The 14,227-nt window shown below is 45.2% G+C and overlaps 1 long non-coding RNA gene and 1 pseudogene across 2 annotated transcripts; one reads left to right on the top strand and one right to left on the bottom strand.

The window, feature by feature from the left end:
* Positions 1-871: 871 nt before the first annotated feature.
* Positions 872-7,642, bottom strand: LOC123075729 (desmethyl-deoxy-podophyllotoxin synthase-like; annotated as a pseudogene).
* Positions 7,643-9,409: 1,767 nt separating this feature from the next.
* Positions 9,410-13,372, top strand: LOC123084376 (uncharacterized). 2 transcript variants are annotated; one of them, XR_006439370.1, is made up of 5 exons: positions 9,410-9,737; positions 10,178-10,280; positions 10,603-11,195; positions 11,364-11,465; positions 12,138-13,372. It is a non-coding gene; the product is annotated as an uncharacterized lncRNA (long non-coding RNA). The 2 variants fall into 2 exon arrangements; XR_006439369.1 differs by having other exon boundaries at positions 11,327-11,465.
* The last annotated feature ends 855 nt before the right edge of the window (positions 13,373-14,227 follow it).

The raw sequence follows: 14,227 nt of genomic DNA, 5'->3' as shown, positions 1-14,227 counted from the left end.
CAAAGCATTCTTGCCATTTCAAACAAATGAACGATAAACAAATAGTTAAGGAGTACAAGTATGGATTCAAGCAGTACAACAAACTTGTCCAAATGTAATGAATTTGCTTGGATTTAGATGAAAAGCATCCGGTTTTATGTAAAATGGAACGGCATTTTGGCTCCCGGGTGAACAATACCCAAACAAATAGTATATGTTTTTGAAAAAATCTGAAAATTTTTGTAGATGATCATTTTGGTGCCGCTAGCATGCTTGATAATTTTTACGCGGAGCGGAGCAGCGGTGTTTCATCGGTGAAAAAAACTAATTTGGGGTGACATTTGGTCTTCGATTTTTTTTGGCGCAAGGCAAAATGCTTATAGGTAGCATTTTTATGTGACAAAGATCACAAAAAGGGTTTGTCACATTTTTTTTACATTTGAAAAAAATGGCCCTGGGAGCCAAATTTTATTTCCCAAAATCATCCAAGTATGAATGAATATTGTCCGGTGCGTTCAAATATGCATCAAATTGGTTCATTTTTGATAAAAAAAATTCTAAAATGAAACCGGACATATGCGGATAGCATTGGATGGCCGGCTCAAGAACAGGTGCGGGAGGAAATTTCGGCGTCAGGGATGGAGAGGCACTATGGACTAAACACATTGCAGATCCATAACACAAGAGATATATATGTTTTTTTTGCGGGGAGGAGATATATACGTTTAAAGATATCTCAAGAATCAAGTTTAATTTTATTTCAAAACACAACTTGTGAACAGAATGACAAAAGCATGCCCAGGATTGCACGAGCTACGTACTGTGCTGCTAGTTAAAACATACTACTATAGTAGAACCAAAGAGAACAGATGCAGAACCATGCATGCATGATTCAGCAAGGCAAATATACATGGGGAGTTGGACGCAACCACAGAGGCACCTTCTTCCTAGCCGCCACTCCCATGGTTTCTGTCATGTCCAGTTCACTCGGAAGAGTGCCATCCGGGAGACTCCAATCAAAATGAAACAGAAGGCTTGCAAGAGCTAGCTCAATAGTAGCGAGCCCAAATAGCATCCCGGGGCAAATCCGACGTCCGGCGCCGAATGGTATGAACTCGAAGCTGTTGCCTTTGAAATCTCTGGCACTCACCACAAACCTCTCTGGAACGAATTCTTCAGGCTCATCCCAGCATTCCGGGTCTCTAGAGATGGCCCAAACATTCACAAGAATGGTGGTGCCTTTGGGCACGTCGTAGCCGAGTATTCTGCAGTGCTCTCTGCACTCCCTTGGTACTAATGGCCCAGGAGGGTGCAGACGCAATGTCTCCTTGATGATGCATTGCAAGTAGCTCAGCTCACCTAGACCCTCTTCAGTAACCTTGTCTTGTCCCATGAAGGCTCCCCTGACCTCATCTTGGGCCCTCGACATGATGCTTGGGTTTCGCATCAGCTCTGCCATGGCCCACTGTAGCGTTGTCGATGTTGTCTCTGTCCCCCCTGCAAGAAGGTCCTGTATGTATTGTATTCTTTCTTGTGTTAGTCAATAAAACCATGGTTTGGTATATAGTACTGTACAAAAGATAAGCATATATAACGGCACATATTCAGTTGTACCCCCTCGGTTGCAAAATAAGTGTCGCAAACTAGTAGTTTAAAATTTAGGACAGAATAAAGTAGTAGTACAACTTACGAAGACAACTGCTTTGATGTTGTTCATCGTGAGGGGGGGGGGGGGGGCTCAAGGTTGAGCACCTCGATGATGTCTTCCTGTTCTACTAGTTCAGAGGAAGAAGCGCTCCTCCTGCTCTCCAGATGATCATCTATCGCATGGCCCATCAACGCTAAAAAGGCCTCTCGGAACACCTCGGCTCTGCGCACTGTGGTGCTCAGAGCGCGCGCCAGCCTCGAGGACGGGAACAGGTCGGGCAGGGCGACGCCGCTTACAATCCCCACCGCCTCGTCGACGTGCCGGAGCAAGGTGTCCTGCTCCGTGAACTGTCCACCCATGATCATGTGGACCGTGGTGTTTGTCAGGTACGCCGCCAGCATCTCGCTCAGATTCACGACCGGCTCTGGCGTAGCCGAGATGGACCGGATGAATCTGTCCGTCTCCTCTCCCCTGATGGAGCCGAACGAGGCGATGCGCTTGGCACTCAGGAGCTCGAGGAAACAGATCTTGCGCATCTGCCGCCAGTGGTCACCGTACGGGGCGAAGACGATCCCCAGGCCATGCTTGCTAATGGCCTTGAGAGCTGAGGTCAGTGGCCTCGCGCAGAAGGTGGTATCGTGCGTCTTCATCATCTCCTTGGCAGCCTCGGCGGTGGAAACGACGATGACCGGCCGGTTCGCGCCGAACATGAGGAGCATGAGAGGGCCGTGTCGCCTTGATAGGTCTCGTAATGCACGGTGTGGGAGGGCGCCAAAAAGATGGTGGAGACTGCCGATGACAGGTAGCTGCCATGGGCCTGGAGGGAGCCGTAGGCCATGATTGCGACAACGAGAGGAAGCTAGGTAGTAGAACCGAATGATGTACACAAGAGGAACCAGAGCTAGCACTAGCGTAAAGTAGGATGGATAATTCTCCTTCGTGCTAGCTATGAATCAGTAGTGACTACCAGGCCGTCTTATATAGTGCTCCCTCCGTCTCATAATGTAAGACGTTCTTGCAATGTATTTTAACGGGTATCACTCTAGCTTATCCATCCTCTGACGTATAGCAATTAGCTAAAACTCGTTTTATTTTCTATATATGCATGTTGAGGCCCCCTTTGTTTGGGCTATGGATTCTTGCAAATCAGCTTTGGCTTGGATTTTGATAATCAGCTGCAGCTACAGATTCTGGAAATCTGAAGCAGCCTGTTTGTTTGCCCTGCTTTAGAAAAATCAAAAGTATTATAAAATGTCTGCAACACCCCCGAATACACAGACAAAGTTGGTGTCGTCGTTGGAGCTTGGGGGTGATGTGATGCAGGTCAGGCGTGCCGCAGCCGGGCCTTGGGGGAGAGCGGATGTAGCTTGGGATGGCGCGGACAGAGGATAGTGACCTGAAGAGTGGACAGAGCCTGCCATTTGCTTGGGCATGACCGGAGGACAGGGAGGAGCAGAGGCGCTCAGATCCATTAGGTTGGGGATGGGCAGAGATGTTGGAGGGACTCGCTCGGATGGAGGAATAACGAGGGTAAATATCTGCAGGGAAAGCGATGGCATTTTGGCTGTAATAACGGGGAGAAATTAGGGTAGACTCGAAAGGCGGGTAAGTGGAAGCTCGGGAATCTCTCGGGAATCAGTACAATCGCAGCTTTCGGCTCGAGACGCCTTGCCGTGTAATTTCTAGAATCGATTCCTAAAATCTATGGTGAGAAGCTGGCTGATTGTTCGAGATTCAGATTTTGGAAGGAGTAGAATCTGGAATCACTAGCCGAAGCTCAAATAAAGGCCACATGAGTGGGTAAAATGACAAATCTGACAATGTTGTGATGACAATGGAAACAAAGTTAACACGCCAAGGTGCGACAATTACGAGTTCGATCGACATCTACTTCAAGGTACTACAATCATGAGGCTGCTCATAGTGGGAGTAATATAAGACTACCGACAGTGGGAGTAACATATGTGATAACATCACACATATTAGATAAAATAGATGATGTGGCAAGCAATTAATAAGGAAAGAGAGACATGTAGTAACATAGCTAGTTACTAGTACTATGAGGACCATCACACATACCAAGGCAAGATGAGTCTATAACCTAATAAATAAAGTGTTGCATGATATCACACATATGTTACTCTCCATTGTAGAGGTAGTAATATAGACTAGTAACATATGCATGTGCATATGTTACTAGTCTAAGTTACTCTAACATGCATATCACGTAGGCAAAAAAATATGATGTGCAACTAATTAATGAGGAATGATGTAAATGAAGTAACATAATATGTTACCATCATGTAGCGGTTCTCAATGCAAAATGATTCTATAAACTAATAAATGGATCTCTCTATGTTATCACATCTATCAAGCTAGTCATAGAGGGGAGTAACTTGGACTATTCTCATACATATGATACTAGTCTATGTTACTATCTTTATAGTGCGAAGTAATATAGAAGTAGTATTATAGATGATTGCATTTATTAGATTGTAGACTCATGAAATTTGGTTTGGGTTGTGTTATGTTACAGTAACATATTATGTTACTCTAATCTTCTCTCGCCTTATTAACTACATGGAATATAAGCAAATTTTGCTTGAAATACGCTATGTTAATTGCTAAGTTACTCCTGAGACTGTCAACTACTCCCTCCGTTTCTAAATATTTGTCTTTCTAGATATTTCAACAAGTGCTACAGATGGAGTGAAATGAGTGAATCTAAAATCTAAAATATATATATATACATCCATATGTGATAGTCCTTTTGAAATATTAAAAAACAAATATTTAGAAACGAAGGGAATAGCAATATAGACTAATAACATATGTATGTTACTAGTCTATGATAACTAGCCTGACACGATGCAAATGCAACGACACCTAGGGCAGCCAAACTGCCGAACAAGTAGGCGAAGAATTTGTCATGCCAGAGACGTACGCCAATAATTAACCTAGCATGCATGTGCCGGTCAAGTTGCCCTTTAGTTGCTGCTTTTTTTTTTTGAGCATCAGTACAGACACAAGTGCTCATATACACGCGCATACACTCACCCCTATGAACGCACACATGCATACCCTACCCCTATGAGCACCTCCAAGAGACTGAGCCGGCATATCATCTTGAGATTTACGAAGTCACCGTAGGCGCCTCGTCGTTGACGGGAACGTCTCCTCCCACTGAAAGCGCATCACCGGAAATCCTGAAATAAATCCAGGAATAATGCGAGCATCAGGATTTGAACTCTGATGGGTTGGGGATACCACTGTTCACCTAACCAACTCAACCACAGGTTGATTCGCCTTTAGTTGCTGCTTCATGACGTGGACGTGTTCGGTGCTGAAACTTGCTTATTTATTTCGTTTTATTCTTTTGCTGCAACTTGTATTCACGTGGTAGGAATAAAACTAGCTGGGACTTTCATGCATGACGATCCAACCATCCATGCATGCATCTCTTTCCCAATACGTGGCTTTCTTCCCTTTTTCTCAAAAAAAAAAGTTATTCCTCCTCCTCCGGCGAGCGCCGCCGTTGGTCCACCCGACCTCCAATGGCCTTTGGACCATGGAGGTGCGGAGGATCTTGGCCCCCGACAGCAGGAGGGTCCCTGATGTCGTTTTTGTTAGGTTTGGCGTCTTAGTTGGGGTTGTGTGGGTGCAGTGGCCGAACCAGGAAAATAGCATCGAGGGGCCAAGTGCTGTGAAAACTAGTTAGGGAGGGTCAATCCAACGAGAGAAAGGCTTTTTACAGCAAATTAAAACTAATTTTTGCACTGTTCATAAGCAAAGTACCACTAAATCCATGGTGTTAGGGGGGCCAGGGCCCCTGCTGGGACCCCTGTCTCCGCCACTGTGTGGGTGGCGATATCCCTCGGTACTAATCATGTCTTCCATGTCCGATCTCCGTCTCGATGGTACGTCTAGTATCACTGGAGTGCATGTGAAGGTGTGTCTCCATTGAATCTCGCGGGATTCGGTCGTAGCTGGTCTTTAGTGGATCTATTTGAATCCAGTTTTCGTTCGTGCGGTCGTACCTTTGATCTTTCTGATCTACGACTCTCTTCATCGGCAGTGGTTGCTGCTCTAGTGCAGTGGTCCTTTAGGGTATTAGCACGACAACTTTTCGACTGTCTACTACAAATCTCAGTCAAATGACACAACATATAAAAATGAAAAAATAATTTAAAAAATTGTACGAACCTTCACATATAATCTACCGAATATAGCATTGACTAAGACTTCGTTAAGTCTCAGTCAACTGAGATTTTGGAATCTCGTTTGGATAAATATAGGCCAAACCATACACGGTCCCAATTCCCAAGTGCTGCCAGAAGCTGCAGATGGTGGTGCTGTCGCTAAGGACCTTCAGGTTTCTTGCTGAAGTTGTTGGAGTTGCCGTTTCTGCCGGTGGCATTGACCATCATCCGAGAGCACCATTGTTGATGGCTCGACTTATATCCGTGATATTGATCAATACATGGAAAACCCTAGCTAACCACAGCTCTGATATACGTATATGGTTCTGCTCATTGGCGATATTTTCTCTTCAGATCCAGCTAGCAGCCTAGTGCGGGATTTTTATATCTCTGTGCAACAGTTCCAACTAGAACTGATACATACATGAAATTGAATTCAACTGGACGAATACATACGTGGGGATCGAGAGGCCACGCGGTTGTTCTGATTTGATGTACCATACCATCACCATGGGTTTTCATTAATAGTACTCTATCCGTTCAAAAAATACTTGTCGGAAAAATGGATGTATCTGGACTTACATCCATTTCTCCAACAAGTATTTTTGGACGAAGAAAGTAATAAAGAAGACCCGGCCAAAGAGTGATCAAGCCGGCGGCTTGACTTGCAAGTACTACCTCTGTCCTGCTTTATATGTCCTCATAGTATTTTGTGTCAAATTTTGACCATGAATTTAATTAACAAAATGTTAATCCATGTCAGAAGAAATAGTATCATTGAAAATTATGTTCAAATACGAGTCCAAAAACATAACTTTTTATGATATGCATTAACATTTTGTCAGTTAAATCTATGATCAAATTTTGGCACAAAATACGAAGAGGACCAATGAATCGGGATAGAGGTAGTATAGCCACACCTCAATATCAACGTGGGCGGCTAAAGAATAGAGAACATATATTATAGTGGGAACAAACAAACACAAGTAGGTCTTCTATAACTAGTCTTCAGAAATGCCCATTGACTTGGCAAACAACATGTGCTGCTAAAGAGTAGAGAACGAATATGGTTGTCCATCCAAACGAGAATTGGCCTACCCAAATAGCCGCATTGGCCATTGATCAGTAGTTATTGCTTTGTGTGATTGTGGGCTGAGCAGATCGTTCATGCGTCCCTGTATATGAAGAATCTTGAATGGACTTTCATTGTAAGGTAAACTGAACTTACATTTGCGCGAGAAGTTAAAAAGAAAGAGGAAAATGTCCTCTTGAGATCTGAAACTCACAGGTAAGAGCATACGGATTGTTAGAGCATCTTCACACGGCCCACCAAGAGCCCCCGCGGGACACCTTTTCTATCGCCGGTGCCAAAAATACCGTCTAGTCGCGTCCTCAGAAGCCCAAAATTCACCGATTTGGACCGAAATTGGCGCCGGCGCACCCAGGCCGAACCCAGCGCGCTGGGAACCGACCAGGGGCGCCTGGAGAAAGAAAAAATGGCACCAAAACTTCCCGCGCCAGATTCCCACCCTGTGGGCCTGGAGTCAGCAACTAGGCTTCGTCGTCCTCACCGCCTTGCCTCAGCTCCTGCGTGATTCATTGCCAAGGCTCTCGTCCGCCAACCTTCCATTGATTGACGGGCGGCGCAGTGATGGCGAGCGGCCGCACGTCCCGCCCTTTCCAGCCACGCATCCACACCGCTCCCGCCCTCTGCTGCTATCAAAGCTGAACTCGCCGCCGCTTGCTGCACACTGTCATCTCGCTCGCCTTCTCTCTCACCTGCACAGCTCAAGTCCAGCGCGTCGGCACAACTCATGTCAAGCACTCTCCATTGCGGAGAGGTTCCCAGGCGACGGTGTAGCGACCAACGGCATCGGCCGCCGCTGGCTGCACGAGTGGGAGGCGCGCCTGTTGCAGGAGGCCAACTGCCCGACGTCGCCCAACGTGTGCGTGCTCGACGCATGGCGGCTGAGCGCAGGCAGCGTCCATGTGCCTCTGCTGCCCTCCGGCGCGGAACGCGGCGCCGAGAACATGGCGATCTGGGCGAACCTGCCGGAGCAGGCGCGCCAGCAGCCGCGGTACCCGGCGGACAACCACGCGCTCTGGTCCACGTACTTCGAGCGGCGTCGTGCCGAGCAGCTGGCGTCCACCAACGGCGCCCCGGCTCCAGGGGCCGCCACAACGTGGAGGGCCGCCATCAATGGTGGGGCGCGCCGGGGCGGACTCTCTCCGCCATGCCCGCGCACATCGAGGGCAGCAATGAGCCGCCGCTGGAGTACCCGGCACCCTCCTTCACTCGCCGCCGCGGAAGTTCCTGGACGCCGAGGCGTATGGACACGCCGTCCTCGTCGTCCTCGGGCTCTCGCTCCTCCGGGGCGGCACCGGTGGCACTCCTCCCCGTCAAGCCCGCGCCACAGGAGATGCCGCTCGGTCGGCGCACCCGTGGCAGCATCATCATCAACGAGGGCGTCCGCGTCCCTTCCCCTTCCTATGGCCTCTCCCGCCTGGTCAAGCCGAAGCAGGAGCCGGAACACTCCTCCCCGTGAAGAAGGAGCACGAGGCCATGGCCGCCGACCACGAGAGCGGCCTCTTATGGTCGCGGCAGGACTACGTCGCGCAGGAGATGGAGCGCCAGCGCCGTGCTATGGAAGAAACCACCGCGCGGTGCCGTGGAGTCGACGAGGGCGGCGTCATCGTGCTCTCCGACTGCGACGAGGACGGTGGCCCAGGGCAGGGCTGCAGCAAGGACGCCCGGAAGGACGGGCCGCCGAGCGACGGCCGCGACGACGACGGCGGCGGCGGCGACGAGTACACTGCCTTCTACAAACTCCTCAGCATGAACTAGGAGTAGTTTATTTTATGTTTTTATCTATGTAAATTCGGCAAATATCAATGAAATCGCCTATATTTTGTCGCAATTTACTGAATTTTGTGGAATTTGGGCTTTTAAAAAAAGTTTGCCCATGTCGTGCGGTTGCGGCTGGGAATCAGCCCCCCCCCCCCCCCCCGACGAAATTATCGGCGACAGACCCTCAAGAGACACTATTTTTCGCATAAAAGCGCTCTTGGGGGGCCGAACAGCCGGAGATGTTCTTCTACTACCCCTATAAAAGGAAGAGAGGGGCAGATCCAAGCAATTTTATCCGTTCATCTACAATATCCGATGGCCCATAATCCTCCCGTATTTAACACACCAAGCCACGCATTAAGCCACTGATCCATCCATCCTCGCTAACCTGCACCGCCGCTGAAAAAAAAACCACTCCCAAAATGCACGCCCGCACGACCTCTCCCCTCTCCTCCTCCTCGAAACTCCCGCACGACCCCTCCCCCCTTCCCCCCCCCCCCCCCAACGGACACCACACCACGGGCGGGCCCTCCGCACGCCCATCCTCCCCGCGCCGTTCGCTGCCCTGCCGTCGCCGCGGGAGCCGCCGAGCCGCCGCACCCCTACGCCGCGGGAGCCGCCGAGCCGCGGCACCCTATGCCGCGGCACCCGACCACCAAATAAACAGGTTCTGGATATTAACTAACACATGCCCGGTTCTTATCAGTTTTGCGTGAGATTTGGCTGGCCCAAATAGCAAAAGCAAAAGGAAGCTTCAGACGTCATTGTAAGCTTCCTAATAGTCTTCCAAAACAATTTCCTAATCATCTCCTCAAATCCCGTGACTATTCCTTTCCTTCAACATCTCTCCTTTTTCACCTTCCTGTGTATATAATCTCTAATGACCAATTGGGCACTACGCCGTGGGGAGGAGCAGTGGAGCACATCATGCATGGATGCCCATGCTGCTCACCAACCGCCGTGGTCGCCGCTGCACGGAATACCACCATGAGCACGGCCTCCTCAGCTGCTCCGACTCTCCGTAGTACTGCTCCTCCAGCTACCGGCCCTTCCCCTTCTATTTGTAAGTTTTCGGCTTCTTTCTCTTGCAAATTTCTATTCTCATATTACGAAATTCAGATCTTGTTTCTCTTAGCAAAACCTTGTTTTGAGGTCTTAAGTTTGGTAATGGTAGATGGATACATTTGTCAAAAGTGTTGTACCATAAACATGTTTAAGAAACTTGACTCATCCAAAAATCCGATTACATCACCAGTCAACTCAATTTTGCAGCTAGAATTCACATGTGTATATTGCTGTTGGGGGATTATATTCGACATTTCATCTTTATCCCAACCCTAGATTTAAGTGGTGGTTTACAAAGGATTTTTAGTGGGGCGGGGCACAAGTGTAGATTGATACAAAAGCATGTTGAATAGTGAGGTAGTACCATGCCAGAATTACTTGGCTGCATTTTTTTTTGTTTCTTTGATGCAATGTAATCATTGTTGTTCCTGTTATCAGTGAATTTTCTAGAACAATGGGTAAGCAGCTACCAACTATGAATGGAATAAGTCTAAAAAGAAGCTTGGGTATGCTGATATGTGCCTTCAGGTTATAAGATAAGGTGAGTGTGGGAGAGTTTAGCCACTCTATATATATCTTTTCTCGCAATATGCACTTAGTATGCCATTTTCCCAATGATGTATTGTATCTTTTTGTTCATGAGTGTGATAGTCATAGCCCTTCCAAAAATTATGATAGTCAGTTGACTCTTCATAAAAGTAGAGACTGTTGCAAAATTTACCTGGTCTTCCATTTCTATTTTTTGAGAAGACGGTCCTAGAGATGTTAGTTTTATTTGAAATGCTTGGCACCAAGCCCCTCTACTTTTAAAAATGTTTTCATTTCAGTTTACTGAATATTTTTCTTGCTTGAACTATATCAAGGGAGCAAGTGAAACAACCCAGAAGCTTATGATATTGTTACTGTGGAGATACCCGGAAGCTTGCATATCCAGAATCGATCTTCACTTCAGCTACAAGTGAGGTATATTGAGCCTATTGATGCATAGTTACATAAAGATAGAAGAATTGGTTGCACTTTGTCATTATTACTTGTTTCTACAAGTAGCTCTCTACATCTGGTTCCTGTAACGAGTAGTCTATCTATGGTTTGTTGGACATGATTATTTACTTTGTTTACTTTTGAGATCTACATCTTAAAGAAAAATCTCTGAAATATTCATTATACAAGGAGTTACAAACTTACAATACTATCATGTTGTACTAATACACAAGTATTTTCTCATGTTAACGGGATTTCCCAGTATATGATCCTTCCACAAAAAAAATTGATGCTTCTGCTTCTTTTCTTTCTGTACCACCGTCGAGATTGCTGATATACAGAGGTATTGCTGCCGAGCGTGACACCGCGCCGATCTATTTGAGCCCAACTGCATCAATTTTAGACGGAAGATAATGATGCAAGGAGACCACCTGAGCACCTCCACTCCCTCAACACTGTCCCCCTACTGCCTGAGGTACAGCACGACCATATTACTCACTTCGTTCGCTGCAGCGACCACAAAGTGGTTGGGCGGTGAGGGCGCTTCTCTTTCTGACCTATTGACGATGATGATGGTTCTCTACGTATAAAAGTTTTTCATTTCAGTTTACTGAATATTTTTTCTTGCTTCAACTATATCAAGGGAGCAAGTGCAACAACCCAGAAGCTTATGATATTGCTACTGTGGAGATACCCGGAAGCTTGCATTGATCCAGAATCGATCTTCACTTCAGCTACAAGTGAGGTATATTGAGCCTATTGACGCATAGTTACATAAAGATAGAAGAATTGGTTGCACTTTGTCATTATTACTTGTTTCTACAAGTAGCTCTCTACACCTGGTTCATGTAATGAGTAGCCTGTCTATCGTTTGTTGGACATGATTATTTACTTTGTTTACTTTGAGATCTACATCTTAAAGAAAAATCTCTGTCCACCAATAACATTGATTTTGCTAATTTCTTCCATTTTCATTGATTTTGCTAATTTCTGTATGCCATGTTAATGAATACAGAAATCATGATCATCTGAAACTACCTTTAACTATGGTGATGAGCAAATTCATCCCCTTCAATGCAAAATGCAAAATCCATCTGAGCCATCATTGCTACCTGCCTCCTGAACGATTGGTCATCTCCTTTGCTTCTCTATCAGTTGGTTTACGGTGCTGTTGAGGAGCTTTCATGATTTTGTGGTATTCGTCAGAAGTAGATCAGGTGCAATACTTCGGTTTCAAATGACCCTTCCAAATTTACCATAAGTTATTCATTACTTTGGTTCTGTACTGCTGATCCTTCCTCTGGTCAATGTTCCTTAATCTAAAATTCTGAATCTACATACTCTCATTCTATTTCTGGGAAAAGATCGGGGCTTCTGCTCCTTCGTCTATTTTGTTTAACATTTCTGCTGCTTCCAGATGCATTTCACTACGTGGCTATGTGCACATAAATCAGTCAAGGAGCAGGCTTCAGTGAAGTGTGATCCAGTACATTTGTGAACATTGTGCAGTTCTTGCTGAATTCTGGACTTGACTGAACGGGTTCCCCCTATTCCAAATTTCTTTTTAAGTATTTGGCAGTTATCTTCAGCGTCCAAATGGAAGTACTCCCTCCGTCCCATAATATAATATCTTATTGCACTCATTTTGCTCAAAAATTGGATGTAATACGATCTTATATTATGGGACGGAGGGAGTACAATTGATTCATATTATGTGTATCTTTGTACTCACCATTGCTGGATGAAAATTTGGACATACATAGATAGCTCTAGATGTAGCCTAAATGCTTTTTTACTCCTCATATAATCACTGTTGTGAATCCTTGTGCCTTTGCAACACCTCATGTCCTATAGGAATGATGTTCTAACCTATCTGTGTAAATTTAAATTTTAAATATTGCAAATAAATTAGAAGATAGACATGCTTCCATCCATGCAGCAAGGCCAACAACATGCAAGAGCACTGCCTTTTTATTTAGCATGCCAGTAATATTATAGCTCTGGGGATAATATTCTTGCACACTTTAGATGCCATTTGATAGATTGGGAGGACAGGTAAATTTACATATGACAGCAGAGTTCTCTTCACCAAGTATATGTCAATACATGTCTCAATGGCATGGCTTTGGGATCGAGATCTACCTTGCTAACGTTACAGATCAATTGTCAATAGCTTGTTGAAAATCTCCCCTTGTTTGTAATGTAAGGATCTTATGTAATCTTAAGGTTTGCAGCTAATAGAGAAACCCAATCCAAGTAAAAGTTTTCAACCCAATCCAAGTAAAAGTTTTCAGTATTGCTTAATTGTGTGAGTGATTAACACTTTTTGGTTGTGCTGAATTTCACTCCTACATAGTTTTATTGACAATTTTTATATTCCTTTCATTCAAATGAGGCACAAGATAGATCACATCTATCGCAACGTATTGGAGATCCATGCCCCTTGGTGTTCAAGAAAACCATACTCACCAGATATTGCCACAAGGTTACTGGCAAAGCAGTACCAATCTTGATGATTTGTGTAGGCAGGCCACCCATATGCTTGAGGAGGAAATATTAACGGTGTTGTATCTCAGGTGGCATGACTTTTTTTGTAAAGGGCAGAGTGGGTTTCTTTTTTCCCCAATGAGCATGTTGATCCTTGTGGACAACTGGACATGGCATATCTCCTTGCCTTTTCATTATGTACGAGTTCATTTAAGCTTATATTATTTTTGTACTCATGTTACTTATGATGATATTAAGGTTATGGTAATGCGCATTTTAACCCACTGGCATATATATATGCTTCTAGACACATTGATTTACTCAAAAGGACCGATGTGTTTTCTGTTACGTTGTTCCATCAATGGGATTTAGAGAGAGAAAAGGTGTAAATGTATGTATACGTAGCTCATTGGTATTCATAAGTTTGAAGAACGACCAACAGCAGCTCAAAGAGAATGAAGCTGTGAATTTAAATTCCTTGAATTTGTACATAAATACTTAGGTACATTACAAAGTAATTTTCTTAATTATACTAGCTTTTTTGAAACTTAACTTCAATTACAAATTCGTTGGTAATAATTTTGGCTACTATGATTGAATTTTTTTCTATATACATGAATTTTCACGTGTAAGCTTACTAGTACCTATAAACGTGCGTGCTATCTCACACAGAGTTCTAAACAAAGAACACATCTGCCAAGTTTGCTCATATCGCACACGATTATATAAATAAATCTTGTTTGCCACATTCGAAACACTTCGCCGATAATTATTGTGTGTGATTCTGGTTAACTTCGTAAACAGTAATTCATATTATTTGTGCCCGTTGACTGTGCCTCCCTATTGCCTACTAGGTTTCCATTCTACCCGCGCCGGTGGACAAACTTATGGCCAAGTAAGTTTGTGGCATTATTTCTATCATGTCCCTTTGCACCATTGGAGACGGCAGACTGATCCCAACGTGGAGAGGAAAGGATTAACTTCTATCTTGCTAATAGTTGACAATAATGGAAATCATAC

This window comes from Triticum aestivum, chromosome 1B, assembly GCF_018294505.1.
Source record: "Triticum aestivum cultivar Chinese Spring chromosome 1B, IWGSC CS RefSeq v2.1, whole genome shotgun sequence".
Lineage (NCBI taxonomy): Eukaryota > Viridiplantae > Streptophyta > Magnoliopsida > Poales > Poaceae > Triticum > Triticum aestivum.
Note: the sequence above shows the minus strand (reverse complement) of the source record. Positions and strands in the feature narration are given on the sequence as shown.